At 35.2% G+C, this 12,332-nt stretch overlaps 1 long non-coding RNA gene across 2 annotated transcripts in view; it reads left to right on the forward strand.

Moving 5' to 3' along the window:
• Window positions 1–1,022: 1,022 nt before the first annotated feature.
• LOC141380727 (uncharacterized) overlaps window positions 1,023–12,332 on the forward strand; it is a 143,058-nt gene continuing 131,748 nt past the window's right edge. For both annotated transcript variants that reach the window (XR_012399456.1, XR_012399455.1), the window contains exons 1-2: window positions 1,023–1,193; window positions 3,133–3,265. This is a non-coding gene — a long non-coding RNA (uncharacterized lncRNA). The remainder of the gene's footprint in view (window positions 1,194–3,132; window positions 3,266–12,332) is intronic.

Consider the following 12,332-nt stretch of genomic DNA (forward strand, 5'->3'; position numbering starts at 1 on the left):
GAAACAAATATTTGTGCTTAACAAACGAAATTAATTATTTATAGGCTAATTGATGTCTGTGCCAACAAGGTTTCCCTATCCACGAGAGCGAAAGTGAAAGTAGATCATTTATCTCACATTCTTATGCGGTAGATGCTCTGTTTAACTGTTTTCTGTTTAAAAAAAAAAAAAAAAAAAAAAACGTTAACTGTTTGCTTGTGAAATGCTCAGTTTTTCCACATACACTTACTTTACTTCATGTAAATAGCAAATGTGCTTATGGCGCGACACGGCTGGCTCTTAAAGGGAATGGGAGATGAGACTCTGATTGGTTTATTTTCAAAACACACCTATAACTCATTTAGAAAATAAACTCAACCCTTTTAGACCATGCGCCACGGCGCAAAGCAGATTTTCCCGTCCTTAAATTAGCTAAATTAAATAAATTTTCTATCTATCTATCTATCTATCTATCTATCTATCTATCTATCTATCTATCTATCTATCTATCTATCTATCTATCTATCTATCTATCTATCTATCTATCTATCTATCTATCTGCCTGTCTGTCTGTCTGTCTGTCTATAAAATATGTAGCAATGTATATATATATATATATATATATATATATATATATATATATATATATATATATATATATATATATAATGCACATCTGCTTGCACAAATGAAAGTTAACAGTAAAATATTAAGTTCTACATTTCATGGCCAAGGTCGTCTTTGAGAAACATGCATTTGCAAATAGCCAGAAGTTACTGAAGGTAAGAATGCTTAATATCCATCAAAATAATAGTCACATTGCAAAGCCTACTTCTGAACACAAAGCTACTTTTAAACCTACTTGAGCGTTCATAATAAACGTTTGCTCATAGCCTGTCATTGCGCCCGCTCCTGTCACGTTAGCTGCCGTTCTGATTGGCTGATTTAGCTGTCAATAAAGTACTGCACACCTGTCATTATGTTTCCCTGATTTGATTGAATAATTGGCGCATCAATAAATGCTCTCTTCTTTGCGAGCGTTTGGCTTAGAAGTGTCAAAGTTGGTGGAAATGGACAAAGTAAAGTGGCTACAGTATGAGACAATTTGTAAATCATTGGTTTTTGTCTTTTGGCTCTGCATTTGTTTGAATAAACGTCACGACATCTGTTGAATTGGACTACAAATGATTTGATGACTTCTAGATGGATATAAGGTGACTAGTAATTATATGAGCAATTAAAATACGTACTTGTATAGACATGCAAATGTTCATGTTTTTTTATTTATCAGAATTTAGAGTTTGTTGGTAGTGCAGTGTATGGGTGTGTTTCTAAATGCCACGTTACATGTGGGTGCAATGTACGCTTGTTTTTGGCATTGTCAACATAAGTAATGTAGGCCTAATAATTAAATTTTTATATTTCATATTTATAATCTTCTATAGTTTGATATTTTATTATATTGTAGCCTATTTGTTATAAAAGGGAACTGGGTTGATTTGTTCTGTCAATACATTTTTGTAGTACTTTTAATTAAGTTCCTTACTGTATTTAATCAACTGGATTGAGAATTTTATGATTGTGCAATTTTCACATCTAACCTGCTCCCTAAATTTACTTGTTAACAACAGCAGCAATTTTTCTTGGAGCAATTCAAAATACAATTAGGTTGGAGCCAGATTAATGGTTCCTTATGATGCAATATGCGTTTATACCTACATGTTGCAGTGTATTCCCTGGCAGAGTTGGTCTTGACGTATTTCACAGCATGTTACTGTATTCTAAATTCGTTGTTGGGGAACATAGTAATGTAACTAATTAAATTTGTGCAATTTGATTGCAGTTATTAAAGTCAATGTAATTGTGATACACAAGCAAAAATGGTTGCTGTATAGCAGGGCTATCCAAACTCATTCCTGGAGGGCTTGTGTCCTGCAGATTTTAGATTTTAGCTAAACTTCCCTCAACACACCTACATGGATGTTTCTAGAAAGTTTAGTTAGAGCTTTTATTAGCTGGGTGCTTCTGATTGGGTTGAAACTAAACCGCAGGATGTCATTGCCCACTAGGACTGAGTTTGGGCACCTCTGCTGTAGAGAGTGGCTGCTTCAAAAAATTACTTCGATTTAATTGAGTGTAAAAACTAAAACGCAGTCTATGTCCAGTCTCTAAAGAACTTTTTAACTGCTCTTTACTCAACCAGCAACTTGTTCAAGCACTTGAATAGAAGGCATTCAATGACAACTCAAAAACACGGGTCACGTGACCAATCATGTATTCATACTTATTCATGGCATACGTATTCATGGTATATACACATTCAGGTTGACTAATTATCTCAGACAAACACAGAACACCTAAACACTGCAGTGCCATGTCATACTATAGATATAAAATTTTGTGTTTATAAAAAAAATAAAGTGAATGATGGGAGAATTTTAAGTTAAGTCTTGAATATGTGAAGCTGCTGTGATCAACCCATTATGATGTTTTAAATTACCGAAAGAGCGGCGGTTTGTTTTGGATTTTAATAAGTTAATTTTATATGTTTTAAAAGTAACTTCAAAATATAATAATTAATAATCGGATTACTTTTTTATGTGAAGTAATTAGTAATGTAATCAGATTTCCCAGTAGTAATCAGTCATTTGTAATCTATTTGTTAAAGTAACTTTATTAGGGACATAGAGAACCCAAAAGCTATGTCACAGAAATAATTAATTCAGATTTAGAATTTTAATATGTCTCCATAGATTAACACGTTTTTTTTTTCCAAAGCCTTTTCTTTCATCTGGAAAGATTTAAGCATTAAATTATTATACAATTTTATTTAAAAATGACTTGATCACTAATTGTTATGGCTAATATGATGAAGATGGATCAAGAAATCAGCTTTTCCATGTTCCATATAATAATATAGACCCATTTCTCTACATAATGTTTTATTTTAATTTTTATTATTGTTGCAATATTGCACAAAACAGGGTACGATCAAGATCGAAAGGTACTTTTAGCATAGAATATTTTTTATTTATATGATTCATTCAAAAAATAATAATAAATAACAACAGCTACATAACTGTTTGTTTTTACCATTTATGTGGCTTTTGAAAGTTTTTTTTTTTCCAAATGCAATTTCATTTTTTGTTTCAGGTCCAGGGGAGAGTGCTGGAAACTGATGCCCTGTGACACAGCCCTGGTGTTTGTGAATAACCATGACAACCGGAGAGGTCATGGGGCAGTCGTGGCGTCCATCCATTCGTCCAGACAGTCTATAGGTGTTCAGGTAGGAGCTGTTTTCTCAGAGACTGAAGTACAGCGACTCTTTTAGCAAGGGCCAAACAAACATCATGAATGATGACTCTTGTCTGCTCTCATGGTCTTCAAAATGTACAAAATGACTGTGGTCCATCCCTGCGGAAAGGGTCACGTCAAGCTGCTGCTGGGACTGGTATGTTGTGAAAGGAAAGGTGGATTGCAGTGACGTAAAGCACTGGAGAGTCAGCAGGGTAATGTGTGACAGCTGTGGATCTAAAAATAGGCAAAAAGTCTGGCTTAAAACTAGACCTAAAACTATTCTGTCTATATGGTGCCATCATGACAAAAAACCTGACTTAAACCTAAAGCTATATTCTGTCAGTTGGTCTATTTATCGATTGATGTCTGTCTGTCTGTCTGTCTGTCTGTCTGTCTGTCTGTCTGTCTGTCTGTCTGTCTGTCTGTCTGTCTGTCTATCTATCTATTGTTTGTTCATTCTATTGTTTGTTTGTTCTTTTATTCGTTCTACCTATTTCATTTGTTTGTTCTATTGTTTGCTCATTCTAAAGTTCATTCTATCATTCTTCCATTGTTTGTTCATTTTATTTGTCTTTAATTATATTGTTTGTTTATTTTATTGTTTGTTCTTTCTATCATTTGTTCGTTCGTCCTATCATTTGCCCTATCATTTGTTCGTTTGTTTTTTCGTTCGTTTTAACTTTGTTCACTTGTTTGGTCTATCGTTCGCTTTGTTCTATCATTCGTTCTCTCGTTCGTTCATTCTAACGTTTGTTCATTCTATCATTCATTAATTCTATTGTTCGTTCAGTCTATTGTTTGTTTGTTCATTCTATCGTTCGTTCATTATATCTTATGTCCATTTGTTTGTTTGATCATATCGTTTATTCTAACTTTTGTTAATTCTATCTTTTGTTCATTTTTTTATTCATTTTATCTATTGTTCATTTGTTTGTTCTATCGTTTGCTCATTCTATCATTTGTTCTATCATTTGTTCCATTGTTTGTTCCTTCTATTATCGCTCTATATATTTTATATATCAATCTATCTATTGTTTGTTCTATTCATCTGTAGTTCATTTTGTTTTATCCATCCATCCACCCATCCATCCATCATTTGTTCTATTTATATATCGCTTGTTAATTCTATCATTTGTTCATTTTATCGTTCATTCATTCTTTGTCGTTTGTTCAATTGTTTGTTCTATAGTTCTCTTGTTCTATCATTAGTCTTATAATTTCTTCATTCATTCTATTGTTCATTTGTTATATTGTTTGTTCCATCATTTTTTATATCCTACTATCTGTCTATCGTTTGATCTAGCTATCGTTTTATCTAAGTATCTTTCGATCAAGCTATTGCTCTATATATCTATCGTTCTATATTTCTATTGTTCTGACTATCCACTCATCCATCTATCAATCATCCTTTCTTTCATTCTGCCTATCTATCCGTCTATTTATTGGTCTGTTTATCTATGGCTCTGTCCATCCATGCATTGTTTTGCCTGTCATTTTATTGCATGTTGTTCTGTTTTACTTTTTATTTCATTTAGAAATTGTAAATCAGTTCTACTTGCATGTTTGGATGTTGTAAATTGAAGTTTTTGAGTGCATCCTTGCTAGACCTTACGCAATGATCAATATTTCAACGTATCGAGCAATATATGGACATGACCTCAATCATTTTAGTGGCTGAATGTATATTATTTGTAGTGTTTACATAAAAATTAATAACAGCAACATTTTTACTGATTCAGGAGCCTCTGTCATATCATCAAATCTCTGTTAGAGGGCTCTAAAAGCTCAGGGAACACTTGATCTCTTTTTCAATGGTTACTGACAAGTAAATAAAACGTGAAATTTTACATTTTCCTGAAATATACAGACAATTTGGTAGAAGTTGTCCAAATTAGGCATGTTTCAAAGTAGCAGTCTGCTTTCATAAATGTGATGGCACACATTCAAAAATACCTTTTAAGCCATTTTTAGAAAACTTTACAATCTACGTCACCATTGTCTAAGCTTATAATATGACATCAAATTACAGAATCTATAACCTTATAGATGTAGTGTTTATCCCTTGAAAGTGTTTATGCCAATTTGTTGTAATTATTACATAACTAGCATCATAAAATTATAATATTATAATAATTATAGTAAAATGACCAAAATATCAGTAATTTCTGTGACAATATAATGCACAACAAAAATATTCATCATGACAGGCTCAATCCTTGCAGAATTTGTCTAACTGCAGTGGTTTGTAGCAGTACAAGAGTGTTCAGATGTCCTGTCAAGGACACAACTTGCCTGCTTTCTCTCTTCGTACTCCAAGAGTAAATGTGTCAATGCCAAGGTGTGCTTATTCATTATAGAATGAGTGATGGCTTCGCTGTAAATATTTCATGCATGCAACTCCTAAAAGTTTCATGACGTTGTCCGAATGAGTAAGATTTGGAGGGGAAGTGAAGTAATTCATTTGAATAATTGATGTTTAATGCCTTTGATAAGAGTCATCACAAAGGTCACCATTTTAATCTAACCCGAGAGACTAAAGTAATGAGCTCTCGTCCCTGTCAGAAAATGCCTATATTAGAAAAAATATATACTTTGGAGGTCTGTTCTGTTTGCAAAACGTCTGCGTTAAACCAGTAAGCCTCTTAGAGCCCTCTAGTATGTGGAGATGTATAATCCCATTACACTCAAGTACATTTTCGTCACTATTTGTGTACTTAATCGCACTTATATGCATGATTTATACGCTATTTGACAAAATATTAAAGCAGGTGCCATATTCTGACAACCCAGATTGATCTAAAATGCATCTTTGTGATATCCTAATTTTTCCTTATGATGCAACCTTACAAAAATAAATTATTTTAAGAGAGAGATTCAATTTATTTGAGTTTTTATAGCGCTTTTACAATGTTGATTGCGTCAAAGCAGCTTAACATAGACGTTCTAGTAAATTGCAACAGCTTGAGTCCAGTTATAGATCAGTTCAGTGTAGTTTGAAGCTAAAACTTTTTCTAGTATCTTTGATAGAAAAGGCAGGTTTGAAACGGGTCTGTAATTTACTAGTTCTTTGGGATCTAGCTGTGTTTTTTTTTTTTTAACAAGAGGCTTAATGACAGCTGGTTAAGCTAGTTAAAAGTTTTAGGCACATATTCCAAAATCAGGCATGTATTCAAAATGTTAAGAATGAGGTCAAAAACTTCTGAAAACAACTGTTTTAATAATTTGGTCAGTATAAGATCTAACATAGACGTTGTTGATTTGGAGTAATTCACTAATTTAGACAGTTCTTCCTCGCCTACAGTGCTTTAATTGGGACAATGTTGTAGGAGACCAATTGATGGTGCTTATTTTATCTCTGATATCATTAATCTTGCATGTGAAGAAATTTATAAAGTCATTGCTGCTTTGTTGAGAAATGCAAAAGTTAAAAATGTAATAAAAAAAATCTTAGTATCTTTTCTGAAGCAGCCTCCGAATATAAGCCTCTCAATTTCTTGGATGTGGAAATGCATAATAAACCAAAGTGACTACATTACATACTGGTCAAAAACTTATAAATAACCTTGTGTGCTGTATTTTTGTGTGTTCTGAGTGTCTGCAACCATAAAGACATCTCTATGGCACCTTCTCTGAGCATCACACCTTAAAGTACAAGCTCAGGTTAACTTACCGCTGACAAAAAGAAGCCCAGAGCTGGTCTTCATCTCATTATTATTATTTTTTCTGCTGTTTGAAACCCCTGCTGAATCTTCGACTTATTTCATCTGCAGTAACCTTGCTTATTCCCCATGGACGTATTTGTGTTGGTGTTAAGAATTTATGGCGATCTAAGAGAAATGTATAAATCCTGGGTTTGGCTTTTTCAGGGCCGTTGGGGTGGACAGTGATCAGAATGTGTAAGAACGGCTCCCTCTGAGCCTCTTTGTGACTAATACGTCTCTCCTCCTTCGCTGAATGCCAAACAGGTCTGGCGTGACTGCGGTGGGATTCTTACCCCAGCTGTAAGTTGGCCTTCGGTGCTGAATCTTAGTCAGCTTGTATGCGCCGTGAGACATCCTGTGCAAGTTTTTTTGTTGTTAGCAAAATCCCGGATGAGTTTTCGCTCGGCAGGAGTGAAGGAAGAACATGGAATGGGGGCGCAGGAATCTATATTTGCTGCCGAAAAGGGATCTATCGGGCTGTTTGCCCGGAGCCATGCTGAGAAATGCTTGTACGTCATTGGCTTAATTCCGCACTCAAAATACTAGAGCAAAAGTCACTGTTCTTTCATTCTGGTTCATTTTGCATTTGACATTTCTAACTGAAGAAAATACTCATTGCTATATTTCAAGTGTACTTAATTAGCATCTAAATAACGGTATAGTAAATCACAGGATAAAGGACTGTAATTTAAGTGTATCTTTTAGAAATGACAATTGAAATGAATTGGCTTCAAGTATAAAGCCACTGTATAGACGCAGTGAATATTGTCTAGGCTAATAAAATTGAACAATGAATGTTTAATGATTGATGGATGGACAAAATAATGGATAGATACATTTGTATTCATCTCATAAATCCATCTGTTCATCTTTCCATTCAGTCCATCTGTTTGTCTGTTCATCCATCCTTCTGTTCATTCATTAATCTGTCTGTCCATCCATCAGTCAGTCCATTTGTTTCTCCATCCATTGGTTCACCCATTTATTTACCAAACTGTTTCTTTCCATCCGTCTGTCCATCGATCCATCCATACATCAGTCAATCTGTTCATCCTTCTGTCCATCTATTCATTCATCAGTTTGTTCATTCATTCATCCATCCATCAGTCAATCTGTTCATCCATCTGTCTATTCATTCATCAATCAGTCTGTACATCCATCCATTTGTTCGTCTATCAGTCAGTCCATTTGTTCATCTTTTTTGATCCCTCTATCTATTCGTTGGTCCATTCATTCACCAAATTGTCCGTCTTTCCATCAATCATACTTCAGTCAATCTGTTCATCCATCTGTACATCCATTAATTTATCAATCAGTTTGTTCATTCATTCATCCATCAGTCATTCCATTTGTACCTCCATCTCTTTTTTTATCTCTCCACCTATTAGTTGATCCATCTATTCATTCACCAAACTGTTCTTCCATCCATACAACCGTCAATTTGTTCGTCCATTCGTTCATCAATCAGTCTGTCCATTTATCTTTTCGTCAGTCTATTTGTACCTCCATCATTTCGATCTCTCTATCTTTTCATTCATCCATCCATTCGTTCACCAAACTGTTTCTTTCCTTCCATCTGTCTGTTCATCTTTCCTTCCATACATCGGCCAATCTGTTTATCAGTCAGTCTGTACATTCATCCATCCGTCAGTCCATTTGTTCCTCCATTTTTTTTATCTCTCCATCTATTCGATGATCCATCTATTCATTCACCAAACTGTTCGACTTCCCATCTGTCTATCCATCCATACATCAATCTGTTCATTCTTCTGTCCATCCATTTATTTATCAATCAGTCTGTACATTGATCCATTTATCAGTCAGCCCATTTGTTCCTCCATCTTTATCTTTCCATCTATTGCTTGATTCATTCACCAAACTATTTGTCTTTCCATCCGTCTGTCAGTCTATCCATCCATACATACATTGATCAATCTGTTCATCCTTCCATTCATTCATTCATCATTCAGTCTGTTCATTTATCTCTTCGTCAGTTTATTTGTACTTCCATCTTTTTTTATCTATATCTATTCATTGATCGATTCATTCATTCACCAAACTGTTTCTTTTCTTCCATCTGTCTGTTCATCTTTTCCTCCATACATCAGTCAACCTGTTCATCATTCAGTCTGTTCATTCATTCATTCATTCATCCGTCAGTCAGTCCATTTGTTCCTCCATCTTTTTTGATCTATCCATCTATTCGTTCACCAAACTGTTCTTTCCATCTGTATGTCCACACATCAGTCATTCTGTTCATCCTTCTCTTCATCCATTTATTCATCAATCAGTCTGTACATTCATCCATTCATTAGTCAGCCTATTTGTTCCTCCATCTTTTTTATCTTTCCATCTATTGGTTGATTTATTCACCAAACTGTATCTTTCCATCCATCCGCCCATACATTGATCAATCTGTTCATCCATCTGTCCATCCATTCATTCATCAGTCAGTCTGTTCATTCATCAATCCATCAGTCAGTACATTTGTACCTCCTTTTTTGATCTTTATCTATTCCTTGGTCCTTCTATTCACCAAACTGTTTGTCTTTCCATCTATCTGTCCATACATCAGTCAATCTGAACATCCTTCCGTCCATCCGTTTATTCATTTTGATCTCCATCTATGTGTTGATCCATCTGTTCATTCACCAAACTGTTTGTCTTTCCATCCATCTGTCTGTTCATCTTTCCACCCATACATCAATCTGTTCATTCTTCCGTCCATCCATTCATTCATCAATTAGTCTGTTCATTCTTCCATCTGTCAGTCTATTTGTACCTCCGTGTTTTGATCTCTCCATATACAAGTTGATCTATCTATTCATTCACCAAACTCTGTTCTTCCATCCATCCATAAGTCCATCTGTTCATCCACCTGTCCATTCATTAATCAAACTGTATATTTACTCAAACATTCATCCAGCTCTTTATCTTTTCATTGGACTGTCCTCCTGTCTGTCCATCTCTTCATCCATCTTTTCATGAAGAAACATTTCATTACCCAGAATGCAATCCATGTTGATTTAAAAATGAATAACTATATTGTAGGGATGCATGATATATCGGCGACCATATCGTTATCGGTGATAAATGCTATTTTTATGAGTATCGATCCGATGTCTAAATTAGGCCGATATCTTTAAGCCCATAATTTAAGTAATTGTACAGACCTGCCTGCCTCGAGCATGCTTGGGCGGAACATGTTCAGACTTGTCCAGTGCACTATAATGGAGCTCTCCTCACATTGTTTATTGATTCAAAGTCTGTCCTTTCTTCATGTGGTATTGCTGTGGGTTTATTTCTCAGTAACCTACCATGTTCCTTATTGTTGTTCCTTATGTACCTCAGGAAAATTATGTGTAAACATAATAGCAGCGATGCACACGTACTAAACAACTCATTGGGTTGTTTGTAATCTAATATAATGATTTGTTATCAACGCGTTGCTTGCCATGTGTTGTTGATGTAAGATTGTATTACGTTTGATCGGAATATTCATAAATTATAGCAACTTGTTGGGTTGTTTGTGATCTAATATGATTATTTGTTATCAACGCATTGCTTGCCATGTGTTGTTGATGTAAGATTGTATTACATTTAATCGGAATATTCATAAATTATAACGAGCGCGCTTGAGAGCTGTCACCACACACACACACACACACACACACACTCACACACACACACACACAAAGTGATCTGACAGCCTTCATCGCAGCATGGGGTGAGGTGCGCCCTCAACTCGCCACCACAGACTCTCTTTATATTATACTCTGTGTTTGTCATAGTCAACTACTCAAAGCTCAGGTTTGTATCTAAATCTGTCTCTGAGGGCAAATCTTTTTCCAGCTGTGTCGGCAAGCCTTTTTTTTTTTTTTTTTTTTTACACATCTACCAACTACATGTGGCGTTGTTTCAATGACATGTCATGAGTGCAGTATTGGAAGTCGAGATTGCATTTATAAAATAGCCTACAGCATGCTGATCTCTTTGCTTGCGCGCCGATTTCCTCTGCTCGCGCACAACTTCTTGCACGCCCCCGCAAATATAAGTTGCTTCAAGAGCGCGCAGATCTGCTTGTGCGCTCTTTAAATAAACACTGCTGAAGTGCGATTTTTAGTGCGTTTATGTAACGAGTATGTCTCCAACATTTATTAGATTTGCTAGGAATATTTATGAATGTCTCTAATAGACCTACAGAGCGATATTAATGCGTCCTTGTCCTGAAGTAAAGTGAAACCGCTATATGTCTTGTTTGCTGACCTCAAGCATCACGCACCTGTCAGTCAGTAAGCAAGGGTTAAACAAATGACGCACAGCACTACTACGGTAACAAAAGTATTCGCTGTTATAATTCACTTACCCTTTAATACGTTTAGTGCGATTATTACCCGCTATTAAAAAAATTAAATGTTTTGAATGAGAATCTGTAATGTAGCCATGGCAGGTTTAATTTTGATATGTCACCCCACCATGGAAGAATGAATGTAGCGGAAATCATGAGGTCTATATAATCAACTTGCAATTTTGAAATAATAGCTTTTTTTGCTTTGAGTATAGACTTTTCAGTTCATAAGAGCAGTTAAATTTTTTTATAAAGTTTGCTGTATAAAAATGACATTTTGAAATATTTATAATAATCGGCCTATACATATCGGCTATCGGCCTTGAAGTTGTTAAACACTTATCGGTTCTCTATATCGGCCAAAAAAATCCATATCGGTGCTTCCCTAATATATTGTATTGTATTGTATTGTATTACTGATTGTTACTAAATATCAGCAGCTTTGAAACACCACTTGGACAATCAAATTAGATTAAATTTATCTGGTTTGGTTGGACAGGGTTTAAATTATCCATGCATCACGCACAGCTAATTTCAAGTCCAAAGCTAGAAAATGTGGAAAGGCAGCAATATGGCAATATGTTACAGCCTCATAAAATTACTGCGCAGAAACCATATTTCTCATCCACTGATATGTCTGTAGTTTCCATTATTAATAACATGAATTATTTAACAGAACACGTCTCCTAATGTGTCATCATTCTCCTTAAGCAGGTGGGAGGTTTTCTCAAAAGGATGCTGCTGAGATTGCATCTAGCATACCAATGAAAGTGAATATTTGTGAGGGTGTCAGAGTATTACGTGACAGAACTGTTAGAAAAGCTCACTTCGCATGAGAATCCTCTGGAACAGCAGAAGGGTGTGTGTAGACACTTAAGCTATAAGGATAAATGTAATTGAAATGACATTGTGTAAAAATCGCTGCACTCCGTCGGGATTGGAGAAGACGCTTGCCATTTGACCTCAAATTTCCACTCTAATAAGACTGAAAAAATCCTTTAGTTAAT

This window comes from Danio rerio, chromosome 24, assembly GCF_049306965.1.
Source record: "Danio rerio strain Tuebingen ecotype United States chromosome 24, GRCz12tu, whole genome shotgun sequence".
Taxonomy (NCBI): Eukaryota; Metazoa; Chordata; class Actinopteri; order Cypriniformes; family Danionidae; genus Danio; species Danio rerio.